This window comes from Dermochelys coriacea, chromosome 4, assembly GCF_009764565.3.
Source record: "Dermochelys coriacea isolate rDerCor1 chromosome 4, rDerCor1.pri.v4, whole genome shotgun sequence".
In the NCBI taxonomy this organism is placed as follows: domain Eukaryota; kingdom Metazoa; phylum Chordata; order Testudines; family Dermochelyidae; genus Dermochelys; species Dermochelys coriacea.
Genome location: NC_050071.1, coordinates 62,325,919 through 62,346,815, shown reverse-complemented (window position 1 = coordinate 62,346,815; position 20,897 = coordinate 62,325,919). Strand labels below are relative to the sequence as shown.

Here is a 20,897-nt window from a genome sequence, read left to right as displayed (position 1 = left end):
GATGGATATGTCTATATTAAATTGTAATCTGCAAATGACAATGCAACTGTCATTTTGAAGAATGTGACCTACATTTTGAGTGTATAATTAGCTGCCTAGTGCTACGAAGAACAGACCAAGGACAGCTTATAATGCATGACACCTCTCTGAAGGGCTAACACAGGAGTCATCAACTGTGATCGTTTCCCAGTCAAGAGATTCACCCCTGGTTTTGCCAGAGAAGAGCTGGGCTGGAGGGAAGGGGTTTTTGCAGTTCAGACTCTGTGAGGGCTTGGACTTTCTGGCTAACCAGCTGCAGCTCATCACATGGCAAAGGGGACAGAATCTTTATTTAAAGGCAGGATCTTCTCCAGACTCTCTTTCACTGTCTGACCATCACCTGCTAACAAAAGAACTGCAGGAGGCAGGAAGCCCTACTTTTCTGACGCACTGACTGGTCTAGGACTCACAAAAAGAAGTGAACACAAACTTAGGAGACAGAGCATTTAGGCTCCTGTAGTTTTTCTTAAAGATTTGTATGCTTTAAAGCAGGGGTGGGCTAACTACAGCCCGTGGGCCAGATCCGGCCCCTCAGGGCTTTGGATCTGGCCTGTGGGATTGCCCCCCGTGGTGCCGCAGGCCCCGCGCCGCTCTCAGAAGTGGCCGGCATCACGTCCCTGCGGCCTGGGGGGTGGAGGGGCATGACAGAGGGCTCTGTGCATTGTCCTTGCCTCCAGGCACCGCCCCCCGCAGCTCCCATTGGCCAGGAATGGGGAACCGCACCCAATGGGAGCTTCGAGAAAGGTACCTAGAGGCGCGGGCAAGGGCAAGGCGCGGCGTGGAGCCCTGTGACCCCCCATCCCCTCGGGGCTGTGGTGCTGGCTTCTTCCCAGAGTGGTGTCGCATGGGGCCAGGATGGGCGGGCAGGCAGGCAGGCAGGCAGGGAGCCTGCCTTGGCCCCAGTGCACGCCGCTGCTACCCCAGAGCTGCTTTAGCTAAACGGAGCCAGGCCAGAGCCCGAACCCCTCCTGCATCCTGCCCCCCAACTCCCTGCCTGTACCTCGCACCCCTCCTACACCCCAACCCCCTGCCTTGAGCCCCCTGCTGCACCCTGCACACCCTGCCCTGAGTCCCCTGTTGCACCCCACACCCTTCCTGCACCCCAACCCCCTGCCCTGAGCTCCCTCCCACAGTCCACGCCCCCTCCTACACCCCAACCCCCTGCCCCACATACAATTTCCCCACCCAGATGTGGCCCTCTGCCCAAAAAGTTTGCCCACCCCTGCTTTAAAGGTAAAATTTACTGTGCTGAAGAAACTAGTGTATGAAGCCTGTGTTCCCTGCTTTACCTGCCATGCAGTCCTCAAGGAGTTAAACTACAGAGCCCCTGGTGAGGTGGACCTTTGGGGGCAGCATGCATAAGCAACTGGAAAGGCTGCAGGGAGGGGTTCAGCACTGGTTTCAGAGGGTAGGTGGACTGTGAAGTCCCATGTCCTAAGGTAGCATGTCAGATAAGGAATCTAGAGCCTAAAGCCTGCTTTGAGGCCCAGAGCTAGAAACAGTGACAGACTCTGCCTAGACCCAGCTGACTTAGAAGCATGTGGGTTTCAAAGGTTGGGTCCAATTACATCACACCAAGCAGCCAGATCTGTAACGTGCATATTATTATTTTAAATGATTAGGGTAAGGGACTAGGCTGAGTTACTCCATGCAGGAGAGGATATTGGCACTCAGAAAAACAACGTCTAACCGCCGTTTAAAATTCAAAAATTGTTTATTCTTCGCAATAGCATGGGAAACAATGTTAATCTACCATATAAAAAGCATCTATAAACTATCATCCAAATCCTGCAATCTGTTCTATGAAGGCAGACCTGTGAGTATATGTACGACTCTATTACCTTTCATGGGACTCTTTACCAGTACAAGGGTCTGTCCACATAGATCAGGTTGCAGGATCAGGACCTCCAAGTACAGTTTATTTAAAGCAGCAGCTATGACTAACCATTGTTTTCCAAGGTACTACTTATGTAATTAGCCATCAAGAAAAGTTTGCCTTTTCTATTACTGTACTGAATGTTCATGGCAGTTTAAATTTTTTTAAAAAGTCATCCATTGATAGACTCAGCTGTGTTATTCTACACTTTATAACTGTGGCTCTCATGTGGAGCCCAGTGCACTTGATTAAGAACATATCTCTGTATGATGGACCCAGATTACAGATAGTAATTTGAAGTGCAGGTAATATAAGCTATTACATATAGGGTGATTTCCACCTGAGGCCAGTTTACAACAGCTGTTACTGGCTTGGCCAGTCTCTTCTTGGTGATGCACATACAAACCCAACTAGCCAGCTGAGAGGGCTCTAGTAACTGGATACGTATGTCTTATCTAGTGGTTAGCCACAGCTCAACAAAGATAGCAAGCTTTTGAAGAATACCTGATAGGGGTTTTGATGTTAGAAACAGCCTGAAGGGTTAAGGCCTACTATTTATATCACTATAAAATTACATTCTGCAATGTGAAGTTTTATTAAAAATATGTATTATATCTTCACTAAAAATGAATTTGAAGTATATTGCATAAAGAAGTAGAATTAGCAGGCAGCATGTGAAGCAGTTTCTTACTTATATTATATTTAAACTTGCTTGGAAGATCCAATTTAGATACAGTTCTATACATATATTTGTCCTATGTTCCATCAAAAGCAGTGGCTGGCTATTGTAGTCACTCTTAAAATACAGAAGAACGACAGTTATGTTATGCACAAGACTTGGTTAAGACTTTTCAAGATGGCAAGAATATTACTTGTGTTTGAGAGCTATCTGCATTTATAATCTCTACACAAAGCAGAGTTAAATTAACTTACTTTAGCAACCTATCTTGGATTGTCATATGGACAACTTCCTGGTAGGATAATTTGTAATTAAGGATACCAGATTTTGCTCTGAAATCAATGTTAACTTCCTGAAAAGTCTACAAGAAAACTTTCACTAGCATGCTCTCACACAATTTCATTTGACTTTCTATAACCAAGTAGTTGTCTAACCATCATCAAGAGAATAACTGATCAGAGGGCAACAAAGTATTCTCACACTTGGAACTAAGAGCTCCTGCTATTCCAAAATCGTCCGCTACACTGATTTGCAAGGTTCAAGCTACACCCCCATCCTTCTCTATCACCGAACCTGTCTCAGTAGGCATTGTAGAATAGAATTGCACAGCAAATCTACAAATCCAGATTTAAAGATTTATTTATTTTAATCCTGGGATCTCCATAGCCATTATTTATACTAAAACTAATAAATATTTACCTGGAGAATTTACTTTACATATAACAATTTAAATAAAAGATTAGATTATAATTATTAGGAGAGAAGCCAAGTCTTAACAGATAATGGTTATGACTGATTTATTTTTGAAGGCAGCAGAACCCACAACTGCAATCAGGATTAAGATCTCATTGAGAGAGCCACTAAACAAATGGGAAACTCTGTTCCTTCAAAGATTATCTTTAAAAAAACAAAAAAAAACAAAAAACCCCACAACATTTAGAAAAAGAATCATCTAGAGCTGTCAGACCTTCCCAGTTGCTCAGTAGCCAAGTCCCAGGCTCCCTGGCAGGCCATGGCTGGACTGACCCAGAGCCTGGGTTTCCCAGCAAAACTGGGCACAGAACAGTTAATTCCAATTCTTGTAGAATTTAAAAAGAGAAAAGAAAAGAAAAGAAAAGAAAAGAAAAGAAAAGAAAAGAAAAGAAAAGAAAAGAAAAGAAAAGAAAAGAAAAGAAAAGAAAAGAAAAGAAAAGAAAAGAAAGCTTTTTATTCTAATTCAGTACAAAACCAAATTTCAAATGCAAGGACTGTTCTTTACCCAACTCTAGATACAACAGAGAAGCAGAAAGATGGTTAGCAAATATCATGTACTCCCTCCCATATTGTAGAAGCAGTAGGAAGGGAGTGCGTCAACAGGGGGGGTAGGAAAGAAAGTAGGAAAGAAAAGGGTTTGGTACTGGGGGGTGGGGAAGGAGGGAAGTGCAATTAGGCAATGGGGAGAGGAGGAAGGAAATGTGGAAAGGAACAGAAATGAGAAGGGTCAGAGCAAAGAACTAGTCAGAACAGTACGTCCAAGTTCAAACTGACAAAAGCTGAGGTCTGTTGCCAACACCATTTGTAATCCAGGGGGTTCTGAAGATATTAAAGGTATGCCCCCATCTGGACCTTATTCTCTACTTTTGGGGACAGTGTACTTTACTCTCAGGGCTGAGTCTGTCCAGGTAGTCCAGGTTTTCTTCCCAGAGACCATGTGGCTGGGGGAAGGGAAGCCACTTGGGGCCTTGTGTCCTGGAGATGGGGGTCACCTATTCAGGCCCTGGTCTAGGGAGATGAGGGGGAAAAGAGAGGCTCCAACTTGGACTGTGACCCTGCCTCACTGGTGCTCTGCTGACTCCTGACTGCTTAGCAGGGAGTAAGGTGATGGAGAAAGCCCTTTCCTCTGGTGTGGGGAAGGAGAGGAGAAAAGATCAGAGACAAAAGCAGAGGAATTAGACGTCTAATCAGCTAACCTAATTATTTATCAACCTGCCACACCTCCAAAATACAGATTGTTAATTACTCTAATAGTTTTTTTCCCACTTCAGTATTTTCACATACAACAAGTCATCAGTCATGCTCATGGATGCCTGGTGATCACTGATAAAATGCTTCCCAGATGCAGTCTCCTGGTCATTCATCTCAGTCTGAATACTACTTGCTGGTCAAAATGTCACTGTAGAAATATCCATTTCCAATTCCACATAGGAGGCATAAATATATAACAGTCAAGTGTGGGCTACAGGTGAAGTTCCTCTGATCCTCCACCCTTTGTACAGTAAGTTACTGTGAACAAAGAGAACAGTGTTTTCCAAAGTGAAGTATGTGCCTTTTATCCCGGGGGGGCATGAAGGCCTCGCCAGGGTGCATGGATAGGCCTCTCGACTGTTGTGAAGAAAACCTTGAACATACTTGAGCGTAAGTGATGCAGCAACATCTGCCTGTTTGCAGAGTCTGAAAAATAGCTTAGAGGTATGAATTGGCCCATTTGTTTTAATGGGTACTAATTCAAATGTCAGTGATTACATTTTAAATAGCAACATTTTAAACTATTTCACTCTAAACGAAACATGTTAAGACTTTAGTAGAAGTGTGATTTACATAAACCCTACACAGTCTTGTTTAGTGACTGCTTGTTTGGGAAGGATTTTAACGACAAACAATAGGTCTGAAAGGACATTGACTGGTTCATTTTCCCAGAGGGATGCTCAGCTTTCAAAGTTTGCGAAACACTGGGGAAGAGGTTTGAAGGGTGGAGAAGAAAGTGCGAGAAGCTGATCTATTGATAACTTAGAACATTATGCTCTGTGAATATTTAATTGGAAAGTACAAAGTCAGCTATCCCATGCATTCCTGTCATTTCTGTCTTGTCAATTACTATCTCCATTCAATCCCAATTGAAGGACTTTGCAGTCTTCCTTTTAGGCAAGAAGAAAACCAAATGCTCTTCCTCTCCATAACCCACTTCACTAATTCCAATTTCTTACTTGTCAAATGATTGAGTTCTCTGTGTCCTTCTGACTTCTTCCCACCATATCAATGTATGCAATAATGTCCGTACTTGACCTTATCTTTACTCTGCATTAGCCAACATATTTTCCCATGTCCACATTCCTGCCCATCTCAATTACTGCAATTCTCTATTTGCTGGTTTCCCCAACTTTCTTTGAACCAAACTCCAGCATATCTAGAAAATAATTAACAACATTGTCTTGAAAACCCAGAGATCATTTCACTTTGGCCAAAAGTTTCAGACAAGTTAGGCTCCTTAATCAATATTTAGGCACCTTAATTAAATTGCACGTTTGCAGAAACATCAGGCACCCACAAATCCCACTGAAGTTAGTAAGAGCTTCATGTGTACAGCATCTTTGAATATCAGGCTACTTATATTTAGATGCCTCAGTATTGATTTAGGAGCCTAACTTTAGGCATCCAAATTGAAGATGTCGGCCTTCGGTCCCTACTGACCTTCATGGAATTTCATACTCCCTCAAGAATATAGTTCTTTATCTGCTTATGTTTGTTCAATTCCTTGCACAATCTCACCTTATCCTCTGGCTTCATCACTCCCTCTAGTCTACTTTAAATTTCCTCATCCATCTTTCCACTTACTGATGGAGCCTGAAGCCAGTATTGTCCCTTTTCCAGAGAACAATCCCTCAATGAACTCTGTCTCAATATCTTAATCTATTCCAGCCCTACCTAAAAAGCCACATCTCATCTTTCTGATTTTGGCTTATTGCCTTTAGTTCCTACCCTCTTTAATTTACTTTGTCAGTATATAAGCTTTGGTTATTAATGACTACATAAATATCAATTTATATTTTGTGCAAATCTGTATTTTGCAACAGAATAAGGTATTTTGCAATACTTAAATGGCAGGTGTTAGACCACAACATTGCATTATTTTGTAAAATGCTTTAAGGCTAAAAATAGTTATACACAGAAACAATGCTTTGAACAGTTAACATTTCACAGCAGATTGAAACTTCACAGGGTCTCACAGTGTAGCCATGGCTCTTGCCGTGCTGACTTACCTTTTTTTGATCTAACATTCCTCCTCCTTCATATTTCCCGTGGAAGCAAAGAGGCTGAACCAAATGTTACCAATGAAATTGCAGCACATTTTGGGGACTGACATTCCTTTGTAACAAACTGGTTTTGAAGCATTATCTTTTTAAATTACCAAGCTACAGGAATCTGAAATCCTATGTTCTGCAGTGAACAGCACTTATGTTATAATAATACTGTACAGCACATAAGTATAATCTTTGTTTATTGAGATCAATTATATGTTCTTAATTATTCTATTCATTTCCTCTACATTCATCAGATAAAACATCCTGTGGGATATTATCCTCTAACCAACGTGGGGACTGGAGTAAACTTACAACTAGGACATTTCTTGAAGTGTCTTCCAACACACTTAGGAGATCAGTCATAATATTTACATATACTCAAGCACTTTGAAATCTCAAGCTGTATTAACCAGCTGTCATTTTGGTGTCAAACTCCGGTCACTTTAATGTGAAATAAGGGTCAGCACTTGATTTTTTGCTATTAGTAAAATATTTCTTAGCTACTGAACTTTTATTAAACCACAAAACTAGAAGAAGAGCCTAATAAGTGCAAAAACTTGTTGCTCTCACCAACAGAAGTTGGTCCAATAAAAGATATTACCTCAGCCAGCTTATCTCGCTAATATCCTGGGACCAACACGGGTACCACAACATTGCATACAATAATGTGCCATACTGACACTCTTAAGAGCTCTACAGTGCCATTTTGTTAGTGCTAGTATATGAACAAGAAAACAATTCAGACTAAAAACAAAAACAAAACAAAACAACCACAATTATTTAACTGTTAATGGTCTGACTTAAAATCACTATGAAGACATTTTCAATTAATACTAAAAACCCATCTTTTTCCTTTTAACCATATTTTCAGAGGTCTCAAATAAAAGCTATTGTTCTCAATTCCATAATTATTGGTTGAATTTCTATGGCCTGTGTTATGCAGAAGATCAGGCCAGATGGCCATTAGCCATTCTGGCTTAAAAATTTATGAATCTATGAACATAGCCTCTAATAATGTCATCACTAAATTTCCATGTACATCAAAACTCTGATATGTACTTGCAAACTACATCTTTTTGCTAATGCTGGATAGCCATCAAATTACATATTTTTGCATGTGCTAAATATCCCTTAGACTGAAAAATTTGTGACTATATTTACATTTTTGGTTCTGATAGTTTCATCTTAAAACACTATGCCCCTAGGCCAACCAGGAATTCAACTAACACTGGGAGAATCACTAAGAAGCTACTTAAGATCTCAATTCAGAAAAAAATCCCTATTCAGGAAAAACGCTTAAGTATGTACTTAGGCTTAACTTAACTTTAAGCACATGCTTAATTCCTCCTGCAGTCTTAGCAGAGGCTCTCTACTGGGACTAAACACTATACAGTCTTGAAATTCAAAAATATTTTGTTTTGTAAAAAAAAACCTAATACTAGAACTATTTAGATGAAATGTAAAATAATTTTGTGAAAACATTTTTTTTGTTTTTTAACATCCCCCTGTCTTTTTTGTAACCCATATATTACAATACTTTATTTAAATGCATGAAGACAAGTAAGTGAAGTTGCTAGAAATGATTTTAAAAAATGAAACTGACTGGTCTCTCAATTTAAAAAGCAGAGGAAAAAAGAAGGAATAACCAAAGAACATATGGTAAAAAGTAAGACAGGGTTTTAAAAAATTCTTTCAGGTTTAATAATCTCGGGTGTTAACAGTCACATGTAGATATGGACATTGGTTTTGTCTTTTATAAACAACTTTTTGTTTGACAGCAGCCTTTTAATCTCAATAAGATCAGCCTCATTCAAATCAAATACGAGCCAGTGCATAAACTAGCAAACTAAAGCTGATGCTCAACTAAAGTGTGCAATAAAGAAGTTTCCTTTTCAACAGAGAAAAAGGAACAACAAACCAGTATCTAACTTCGTCAAGGTTGTAATTTCAAACTTTTCACTGAGCTCAGAAAGAATCTAAAATTTAATTTTGACAATGTGAAATTAAAATTTGTATTTAGGTAGCTTTACTGAGAGTATGTTTGCATCTGCAAACACTCTCTTTAAAGAAACACTAGGCTTTAAAAATAAAGATTAGGAAGAATATGTTAGGAATTAGCTCTGTAGATTTTAACTCACTCACTTTTCACTATGGAGGTATACATTTTTAAAAGGTGCTGCTCTCCCAACATTATCTTTGACAGATCTAACACCTTTTATTTATTATAAAGCATAGGAACACATACACAAGCAAATTCCAACACACAGGCAACATTCCTATAGCTTCTTCTCAGACACTGGTTTTTGCTATGGAATTCCAGTCTCCATTCCAAATCAGCATAACTACTTATGGCACACCTGTCTTATTTTAAAGTCTCTCTATACTGATTTTCAAAACAAACAATGTAAACCACCAGAGAAGAGAAAAAGTTTATTTCAATAATCACTGATCAGAAAGTACAGTGATTTTCTCTATTATGATTATCCATATTTATTGTCCCCCTAAATCAATGTGTAGCTACATACTACATCCAAAAAAAACAAACAAAAAAACCCAAACACAAAACAAAAAAAAAACACCTACAAGAATGTTAAAGTTGCAAAATCAAGCACTCAAAAGTTAGGAATCACCAGAACTAAAGTTAGCAAAATTTTCACAGACAACAAAAAGCACATTGCCGACACTAGGGAGTCCCACTGCCAAATTCCAAATCCGTTCTCCAGAACATGAAGGCTTTGGAACGTCTCAACAAGCCTGTTGTAAGACTTTTAAAAATAGATAATGCAACAAACTTTCCCCTAATCTTGACCTCAGAAATGTCTCCCAAAAATTCAACTTTAGGCAAATACCCAGCTTCAAAAATTTTGACCTGAGTGGTTTACACATTTGACAAATTTATAAAAAAATTGAAAACAGAGTCCTAAATTAAAAGTATTGGGCAGCTTTAACTAGAGGTGTCACTAGCTGCACTGCCTAGAATTTATACTACTCTCACCACTGTGTTATCTCAAATAAGAAGCACAATCAGTCTAGTGTTAGGAAAGAGGAATGGGATTCTATAATTCTGATTTCTATTCCTCATTCTTGCACTGACTCTCTGTATTATCTGAGAAAGCCATCTATAAAACTGAAATAAGATATTCCTAGCTCATCAGATGTTGCAATGCTTAGTTTGTTTGCAAAGCACTTTATGAAGAAAAGTAAAAAGTATTAGTTAGACACACAAGAGTGTGTGCGCACACACACACAAAATGTCAACCTGCTGAGCAGGTGGGAAAAAGAAGAAAAAAAGAACACTTTTCCAATTACCTTTCCTTTTGAACATCTGGTACAGACTAAATCAGTACACTCTCTCTGTGTCTCCTACAAAGCTTATTCTCTAAATATGAAAAAAGAAACAGGAAGAAAAGCTTCAATTCAGACAAAAATCACCTTTGAGTTTAATAATGTAACTTTTTCTTCTTTTTGGATCCAAAGGATTCTTATTTATTACCTTTTTCAGTAATCTTTCAGCAGACCAGACATCTAGAAAATATATCATTTATTTGCAAGTATTACTGTAGCCATTGCTCCTCCTCCTCCTGTCATATAAGACTAAGTTTCTTTCACTTGGTTTATATCACAGGATTCTAGTCTGGGTTTAATATATGGAGTGAAATCCTTTTCCCCATTGGAGTCAATGACAAAACTCCCATTGACTTCAATGGGACCAGGATTTCACTAATGGACTTTAAATCCTTAGTTTGTTTTATCATATGTTGCATTTAAATTATTGCCCTGGTTCCGCAGACAATAACCCATTGCTAGTCTCTGCTATTTAAAGGAATTAAGTCCCGTCCCTCTCAGATACCAGTTCTCTTTTGATATCAAAGTTCAATAAAGTGCAGCTAAGAGATTTTTCCCATGAAGGACGAAATATCACCTCTTTGCTTTGTTTTCAGACACTCCTAAGATTCCAATATTACCTCTGTGGATTTGACACTCAGACTTCTTCCCGAGTCTCTTTTCTTCACCTGGCTATTTTAAAACAGCCCCTTGAAAATGACTGATGCTTTAACACTTTTGTATTTTGAGACTAATCATTTTCCCAATCTACTAACTTGGGCTGAAACACCCTCTAGTTTTCCCTGTAAAGCTGTGCAGGCATTTTGAATTATAACATTTTAAAAATCATTAAAGAAATAAAACATTTCTTTACTAGAATTTTATTTGATTGAAATGGTTATCAGCAACAAACAGCTGGAGTTAGGCAGGTGAATGATTGAAAGTGTGAGGTTTAGGCCTTAAGGTAACAGCTCTCTGTTAGGTATCTGAAAACTTAAAATCAGAGTGTTTTCAAGAACATAGTATCTACACAGGAGAGTGGAATATGAATGTATATTCTTGTCAAGGAAATAATTCATTTGAAAGTGGCATCAAGCCAAAACTGTGGATCTAAACGCACCCACGTTTTGAAAATGTTTCAAATCTGGATACAGATGCAAATTTTGCAAATGGCCCTATCTTCGCAATGAGTTAACCAAACTCTTGGATTCTAGAGTCTGCGCCTCTTTGTAAGTGAACTACAATGCCTAGTATCAGGAGCCTCTCGAGTAAACAATACCAGCTATACTAATTGCTGCTTGGGTCTTCCCAATGCCCAGCACACCTGCCTTTTCAAAGCACCATATATACTTACGTAAGCAACTGCAAATCAAAAAACACAGAAATTAAAATCCTCTACAAACTAGAACATCACTATATAAATTCAATAGTGTCATCTTAAAAAAATATTTTGCATTGAAGAGATTTTTTCAGATTTATTCCAGCGTTGCAAACATTTAAAAAAAGACCCCAAATAATATTGGATTTCCAAAACTAGCACAGTAAGGAGTGTACTATTTCTATTACTGTAGTGCCTAGGAGCCCTAGTCATGAATATTAACATGTGCTCTAAAGCAAGTCTTTTTGTAACACACTGACATCTTGTTCTTAGCTGCAGTCAAACAATTAATTGCTTTGCGGTCTTACCAAATGGTCACTGTAAACAAAAATGGAAATGTAAAGCACAAATTAAAAATATAAAATCTGGAAGTGATAATGTCTGAAGATGTGCCTTGCCAAAGCAATAGTCTTTACACAGATATGTAATAAAACCTTTCACATACTTTAAAATAGATCTCTCTACACATACCGGTGACCACTAAGCAAACCAAAACCACAGTAGAAACTTTAAATGGTAAAATCTTCTGTTAGATTTAAAAATAAAATAAAATAAAATCCTGTCAAATCTAACAGAAAACAGAAAACTAATAATTATTATCTTTATAGCATCCAAAGGTTTTAGGCTATTCACAGTAGAAACAGAAAGACATGGTCCCTGACCCAGAGAGCTTACAGACTATGTTTAAATGTGCCAAGTGGGAACAACACACTAGGGAGGCGATAAGGTGAAGAAGTAAAAGCAGGGGGCTGTCAAGGTATTAAAAAAAATTAATTGCAATTAATCGCAGTCTTAAATCTCATGGTTAAATAATAGAATACTATTTAAATATTTTTGGATGTTTTCAAATATATTGATTTCAATTACAACACAGAATACCAAGTGTACAGTGCTTACTTTATATTTATATTATTTTTATTACAAATATTGCACTGTAAAAAGACATAGCATTTCAATTCACCTCATACAAGTACTGTAGTGCAATCTCTATCATGAAAGTCGAACTTACAAATGTAGAATTATTTTTACAGAACTCCCTTCAGCTGAGTAAGCCCTTGTTAATTTTGTTTTCAGTTAATTGCAGGCATTAACTGTGATTAATAGACAGCCCTAAATAAAAGACATTCCTACTTTATCAAAATGAACTCAATACCATTCACACATCGACTGGAAATCTTAGCACATTCTCCTTTGTTCTTTTGGTTATTAAATGTGTGCCTCAAGGACTTTTCGTGAAGAAATTTAGCAATATCTGAATCTTCCTTATGAGCTGCCAAAACGTCTTCTCATGGAATAGGCTGTATAGTGGATTAAACGCCCACGGAGAAGTCTTCCATTGCCAAAGCATTGGTAGCAGTTGTTGTCTATCACCAAAGATGCTGATGACAAGCATCATGTCTTGTGAGTACGATCGTGGCTAAAAAGGCCAATGCGTAAGTGGCAGTCCTTTCCCACATTGAGTGTGTATGTAGTTTGATACAACGAAGGGATCAATCTGTGCCTGCTGAATCCCATACAGTTTACAATTCAGCCTCAGTGCCTCAAGATCCATATGGTAATTAATTTTGAACTGAGTAACCCCATCATTGACTGCTGCTCATCAGTGTGATATAGCATTGTTCAAATTACGTTTCAATGTGTCCTTGAAGCATTTCTTCTGGCCATCTCCTATGAAGTTACCTACTTTCAGCTTACTGTACAGCAATAGCTTTGGCATTCTGGTGTCATCCATCCTCAACACATGACCAGCTTAATGTCATTGTGATGCAAACAGCATGGCTTCAATCCCTGTGGAATGACCATGTTTCAGAGACTCATTATTAGTAACTTTATCCCACCATTTGATGTGGAGTATGGCATGCAGATGTCAGAAATTGACCTCTTCTAGAAGCTTGATGTGATGCTTGTAGCAGGTCCAAGTCTTTCACCCATCCAACGAATTGGACAATACAACCATTTTATAAACTTTTAGCTTTATTTGAAGCTTAAATACCACATTGCTGCCAGTCTGCCAAATGATGAACTAGCTTTGTTGATGAAACCTGTCAGCTTCTCGTCTATAGTAGTATCATTTGACAATGTGCTACCAAGATAGCTCAGTACTGTTACAGACTTCTGCTGTGTGTTGCTGACGGTGACATTTGGTTTTCTGTAGGGTTTCCATGGCACAGGTTGATAAATGACTTCTATCTTTCTCAGACTGATTGTCAGCCCATACCTTTTTTTAGACTGTGTGAATCTGTCTGTAGTCAATTGTATCTTTTCTTGAATATGTGCCTCTAGAGCACAGTCATTGGCACACAGCAGCTCATGAAGAAAAGACCTCAAAGATATTCATAAAAGTGGACAACCTGTTCAGGTTGAATAATTTTCCAGAGGATCAGAAATGTATCCTGAAACTGGCATTCAGGTCTCTTATAGCAACATCAAGCATTGCTGCATAAAAGAGACTGAACATGACTGGAACCATTATGCAGCTCTGCTTAATACCATTAGTGACAGGGAATGGATCAGACAGAAAACCATCTACCCAGACTCGTCCCGAGCATTCTCTCATTTCTCATTAAACAGTATCAGAAGGTTGGTAAATTTTTGGGACAACCAAAAATATGTAATAGTTAGAAAAGTCCAGGTCTGCTGAAGACAGTGTCAAGGTCCTGTTACTGTTCTCTGCATTTTTCCTGCATCTGACAACCTCCCAATATCATGTCTGCCATTCCTCTTGTTGGCTTGAAATTATACTGTGACTCTGACAGCACATGGTTAACAATGTTGCATAACAGATAATCCAAGAAATACTCTGGCCAGAACCTTTCCAGCAATCCAGAGTAATGAGATACCATGATAGTTGCCACAGTTTCACTTTCTATCTTTCCTCCTGTATACAGTTACAATGGTGGTATATTTGAAGTCTTATGGTACATCTTTAGTACTTCATATACTGAGTCCATGCAATCACCTCAGCAAGGTCTCACCTCCATACTTTGTCTTTTTGATGCATTCTGTCATTTTTCCATATCAAGGGACATTCTGGATAAAGATCTGCTTCTACATTAGGTTTCCTTGGATGATATTTAACTTTGAAGTTAAAGCTAGTTCTGCAGTACAGTGGTGTGCTATTACGATCAGCCTTTCATATGTTAAGGGGTTGTTATGACTGTAAACCTTGAAGGATTGTGCATAGTAGAGGTAGTCATGAAATTTGTCAGCTACAGCCCATTTCAAAGATAGAAACTAGCTTTTTTGAAGTTGAAATTCTTTTCATCTGCAGTTACTATTCTTGACCCATAACAAATGATTCTTAATTTAACTTCTTGACATTGTTCTAAGACTACATCTAGTCCTTTACTGGAAGCATTAATATGTAGGATGAAAGGCAAGCCACAACTAGGATAGGACACTATTAGTGGTTGTATCAGGCAGTCAATCAGCTGGTTTAAAAAACTCTTTGATGTTGCTCAGTCCACGTACTAACTGGCTGTTTGAAGGATACCTGTCTATACCCTTTTCCTTGTCCTTTGCCACTGAAAGGCAGTAGGTGCATTTGTTAAACCAATGGGATACTAACCCATTCATACAAACCTCATGGTATAATGAAGGTTATGAGGTGGCAGTTTTGTTCAGCCATGAACAGAGAACCAAGATTTGCCTCATAGTCCATTCAGAACATCTTGGATTTGAGAGAGGAACTATCTGTCTCATATGGTTTTGCTAGTTAATTCCCAAGAGTTGAAGCAGAATCTTAGACTACTATCCCTATTCCAGACACATGCCACTGGTGATAAATAGGATGACTCTGACTTGGTGATCCATCCCCTGTTCAGGAAATCTTGCAGATATTCCTTTAACTCTTTATATAGTAGATAAGACACTGAGATATAATATATATTGCTGGCTTGTAGCTTGATATGCATATACAAACTAGGGATCCATCTCATGTCTCCATCAGCTCTAGAGAAGGCATGGTACTCCTCTTTCAGTATCTGCCGGGCCATTTCTCTTTGCATCTCTGATAAATGGCTCAGGTTCACTGCTGGTTCAAACAGATCTCGATCCTCCATTCTGTTTAGAGGCTTTTCTCTTTGTTGACTTATTTCTTGATCCTTGTACTTCTGTTTCTCTCTTTTGGCACTAATGCCACCTGTAAGAGTTTTATTTGTTGAGTATCCATTGAAAATTCAGATTTAATCTGCTGTTAACTTCCCAGGACAGTTCATCTCTTCAAAATAATGTCACATTTTAAGTGGTTATTCACAAGGATATTTAACCAGCAAGATGATTGTTAAAGTATTTTTACTAGTGTCTCATATATGTCCAAATCCTCAGACCACTGAGCAACAACATCTAGCTCAAACACTTCGGTTACATTTTCAGTACCCAGTCCTGCATATTATGTTAGTGGTTTTTCCTTCAGGGATAATGACATCCTTTCTCCCCCATTTTAACATGCACAATTTGTCTGCATTGTTGTTTCTGATGTTCACAAGAGCTTCCACTTTTGATGTACCAACATGAGGAAATATACATTTCACATTGTTAATAAGGCTAGATGCCTCATAAGGTGAATTGCAGCAATCATGTTTGACTATCTGCTCAATAACACTGTAGCCAATGATTACGTTCGCTAATTTGTGTGGACTGACTAGCACAGAAATAGTCTAGACATCATAATTTTTGCTTAATTAAAACTGAACTTCAATCCACTCTTTGTAAGGGATTTGATTCTATTGGCTGCTTTAAAATCAAGCCCATCTTCCATTTCCAGTAATGTCAAGCTTTCTCAGGTGTGTTCGCGGGAGATTACCATCTTAACATTTACTAGAGACCAAGCATGCCTGTGCCCCAATATCCCATAAGGCTTCAGTTTTACTTTATTGAGGAAATGCTGCCACACCTTAGATCTCTTTCCAAATAAATTACCTACTCCCTTTTGCTGCCTGTGTGTTAGATGCCAAATGTAGGCTACTCCTAGTAAATTAGTCTTAATACAACCTTAAGATCCAACTCAGTTTTGATAGGCTCAGATCAGTTTTCCCTCTAAAAAGAGTTTCTGAGGCTGAAACCTGGGCAAACTGGCCTGATTACAGCTTCCATTATCTCTGCCTCAGGGTACCTCTTTTGAATCCCATTTTCAATATGACAGCTCAGACAAAACTCAGGCTTAATTTATTCTTTTTGCAGGGAGCTGTCAGTCTTTTTCAAAACCTGGTTCTGTTTTCTGGGGTGTGGGTGACAGATTTTTCATGGGGGATTGGTTTTTAATTTCCTCCATGCTTTCCTGAAACTGCATCAAGTCATTTTAATTTTTCAGCATACTGTTCTGAATTGTCCCTATTTTAATTGAGTCGGTTTGCTTCTCTTTGTCTTTAGAGCTGAGGACTAAAATTGATTTTTTTTAAACTCCAGCATCACAGGCAATCCCTGATACTCCACCTGTTCCCGGAAGAGTCTACAGCAGCTTCTAGGCAGGTTCATATCTTGGACAGGTCAGATTATTGCAATTCAACCTCTCCTTCCTGGTTCCATAAATGTTAGGAAGTATGTGACCCACTGATGAATGTGCTACAGGTCTTCCTCTGTGCCAGAGGCTCTGAGTTGCTATAACCCCCAACTATAAAGCGTTGGTGTTCTAGTTCAAGCTGTAGCAGCTCATAATTTTAGTCTGAAGGTCCCTGGTTCAATCGCCACTGTGTAGGCTAAAAGTCTACATTTTCCCTTTCCTTTTTTTGGAGTGGGTGGAGGTGGGGGGGAAAGAAGAGGAGCAACTGGTCTCCAGAGCTGACTTCTCTACCTTTTTAACTGCACAGGGTGCTAGCAAGGATTTACTTTGCTCCTCAGAGCAGTAGAGAGAACCTCGTTTGTGGCCTGTGGGGTGGAAAGAGGACACTTGTGTAATCTTGTTAGAGATAGAGCCTTAAGTAGTCTCTAAAGCACTTTCTGCTGCTTTAAGACAGTTTAGCAGTGGATACCCCTAGTCCTATAGTTACCATAAAGCACTCAAGATCAACCAAGCAACTAATTCTAACCCATTCTCTACATACACTGGGCTGAGTGGGTCATTTTACTAAACATTTATATTAAAATTTTATTTTACATACATAAGCAGCATGCAATAACTTGAAAAGCCACCCTTTTTACATACTTTTTAAATGGTAAATAAAACACGTTTTGCCTGGCAAGAGGAAAAAATAAATTTTGTTTATAGCCCCAGACTATTCTGAATTTGCATTGTTCTCAAATATGGTTTAGCAGCTGTTCTGCAGGTAATACAACATATTTCCTGCACATGTACATTCTCCAGGATGTTGTAAAGGGTCAAATGTTTCTTTTATAAAGCAAAAAACAACAAAGTGATGGTCCACTCACATTGCTTAAGCTTTCATCCGATTTCTTTGCCTGTTTCTTTTCCAGAAGCTCTGGTAATGAAAGCTGTTAGGAGGGCTGCCAATCACCCTGACAATCACAGCTCACTGTTAATCTCAAGGATTTTGATAATATACACACTGTACCCTCCCTTCACTATCCTGGGTAACTCAGCATTCTGGCCTTTTTTATTCTTTGGAGAATTATTTGAAAGAAGAAACTGCAACATTATAAAACTCCAAGACTGCAGCCTGCAAACAGGGTTTTCTTAGACAATAGCTGCTTTAGATGATGAGACTCAGATTAAGGATTTCGAAAGACAAGTACAAGTGCATGAACTTCAGGTTTTATAAACATTAAATTATTTTAAAATCCAATCAGCCTTTCTTCATTCAATGAATAAAAGACAGAAAGGTATTGAGACAATGTATATAGTCTGTCAGCTATGTTATATTGCTGGAAATGATATTTCTTAGCTTTTCATTCCATTAAACAATGGAAACATTTAAACATTTGAAATAATGAAACTAAAGGGTGAGTTTGTGTCAGTTATTAAGTCTGAACTCCTTATTTACAAAATTGTTCGTTTGAAGACTTTAATAATAAATTAAATACAATATTTTTCCCAAAAAATAAAAAGTTAACTTATTTCTTTTTTTTTTCTGGAAGCAAACTACATCTGCAAACTATTAAAATTATCCAATACTTGTAAAACCTTTTATATCATATATACGAATATTTCCTTACGAGTCCTGTACTGTGTTCCAAATGGCAGAAAAATATATTATTTGCTGACGGTGACCACACACTGACCCTGCCTCTGTAAACACAACTTTAATATCAACAAACACTGCATTACCCATATCTCCACACCACTGTAAAGGCAACAAGAAATTGTACAGTATATTCACATGCACAAATATCTAATTTTGAGTGTACTAAAAACTGAGATTGTATTAAATTCTTCAGTTGCAAAGTAAAAAAAACAAACCTGGATCAATATTCCAAAGTTGTCATGAAAATAGAAATGTTCTGGGTTCAGCTCATGTAATTAATTAAAGTTTAAAGATCCATGTATTCTGTAAATTTGATCTATTGCAAGTAACCTGGAAGTAACTGCAAAATTCAACAGATGTTTTGAATAAGTTCTATTTCTCACAGGTAAATCAGCATAACAGCAAAATCCTAAATTAATTAGTAAAAAAGTTTTTGCATTCTTTAACTAACATGAGCTGCCTGATTAGTCTTATTTCTGTTTTAATTAGCAGCCTAACTAGAACAGTATAAATACTTAAGAAAAAATCCACATACACCCACTGTTACTACATAATGGAATCTGAACTACCTGGCTTTTAAATTCAGGTGGGAAAGGGAAGGTAGATTTTCAGTAAATAAAGCCCTATAAAAGCCCTAAAGCCCTAAAAAAGCATACATCACTTTAAAGCTACGAGTCTCTCCAGCATTTACAAAAATAGTAACATTTATAGGGTTCACTTGAGCTGCTTTTGAAAAGCAGCAATTCGGGGCTGGCTGGCGTCAGTGGCAACTCATGTATAGAAAGTGTTGGTATGCAAAGCACACAGCTATGGGCGCATGTATATTATACACACACACACACACACACACACACACACACACACACACACACACACACACACACACACACACACACACACAAAAGAGAGAGATTGACTAAATACAAATTGCAAACACAGCATAGGTTTTCTGTATTCACAATTCTTATTCAGAAGCAGCTTCAAGGAGTTCTGTACCACCCCTGTGGCCCATATGAAGACTGCACAGTCAAGGTCTGATAGAAGGCAAGCTATAAGGAGTGAGAGTGGGGTTTGGGGTGTTGGAGTCACTGCCCAAATCACAGGCTATGGTGACAGTAGAAGCGCTCAGAAGTGTTACTGTCTAACTTCCCCATGTAGACCCAAACTGTGACTTGGGCAGTGAATCCTGGGTGGTGAATCCAGGGCCTCAAACTCACTCAGAATCCCTGCAGCTTGCCTCCTATCAGACCTGGACTGCACAGTCTGTGGAGGAGGAGAAGCTGGAGGCCCTAGGGAAGTAAAAAGAAAGAGAAGGAAAAGAGCTACTTGTAACAATCCATAGGCCAGGTGCTATTATGCCAACCATAGTTCATTCCAGATATGCCCTGGCATGCCCTAAAGGCTGGGGAAAGAGAAGGAGTTACTGCAGAGATGGCTACACTGGCTCTATACCAACCATGGATTCTCCCACACAGAGAAATCGTCAGCTACTCTTTTTAAAGCAGCTTTACAACCACTATGCATCAATCAGATGGTACAAAGAGTCCACAGGATAGGACGTGCCTGGCCCTTTTTGTTATTATTAGCACATATGATAATAAAAATTAATCACAGATCTGTATACTAAAGTCAAAAGGGAATCCAATAAAAATTATAAATTAATCCCAAGGATTTTCTAAGACAAGAGGATAACTATGAGAGGAAATTTGCATAGTTTCAAAAAAGGTTCAGGTGGCCACTGCATACCAATTACAAAATATGCTAAAAATATAGTCTAACATGTTATAGATCAGTGTCTTGCTGCCAGGATTTCTTGAAACTCAGTGCTCACGCTTAATATGTAGGAATACATTAAACAACAAGTCAGTAAATAAAATTGCAGATGGACAGAAAAGATTGTTCCTATTACAAACATCCTGGAACTCCCAGTCATATGAAATAAAACACACAACTGACTGTGGTTATAAGTATGTAAAGAAAGTTTCACATGACTACTATAAAAATTCATCTTTAAGAAACTATTTCCAATATATCCAGCATACATTGCAATGATGATGTGTAATGAAATCCTTGCGTTTTGCCATTACCTCAGAAGCCAATGTAAAGAATCAGGTTCTGGATAAAATGTACTGCAAACTCATTACATTCAAGTGTTAATAGCAGACTAGTTTTATGCTAGTTTACTACAGTAGACACAATCTGAAAGTCATTGGGATTCTGCAAGGGTACAAAATTCTGCCCATGCATATAATATTGCAGTATCAGGGCCTAAGTTTGAACCTTCCTGTAGTATGAAGTAAAGAATTATTCACATCATCATCATCACTGTAGTATATTGTGATAACAAAGATAAATACTGAATTACAACAAATTCCATATCATTCTAACTGATGGTGAATCATAT

General features: G+C 38.4%; 1 protein-coding gene across 4 annotated transcripts in view; it reads right to left on the bottom strand.

Annotated features, from left to right (window-relative positions):
• Nucleotides 1-20,897, bottom strand: part of LOC119854323 — a 109,610-nt gene that overhangs the window by 33,087 nt on the left and 55,626 nt on the right. The gene's annotated exons all lie outside the window — the stretch shown is intronic.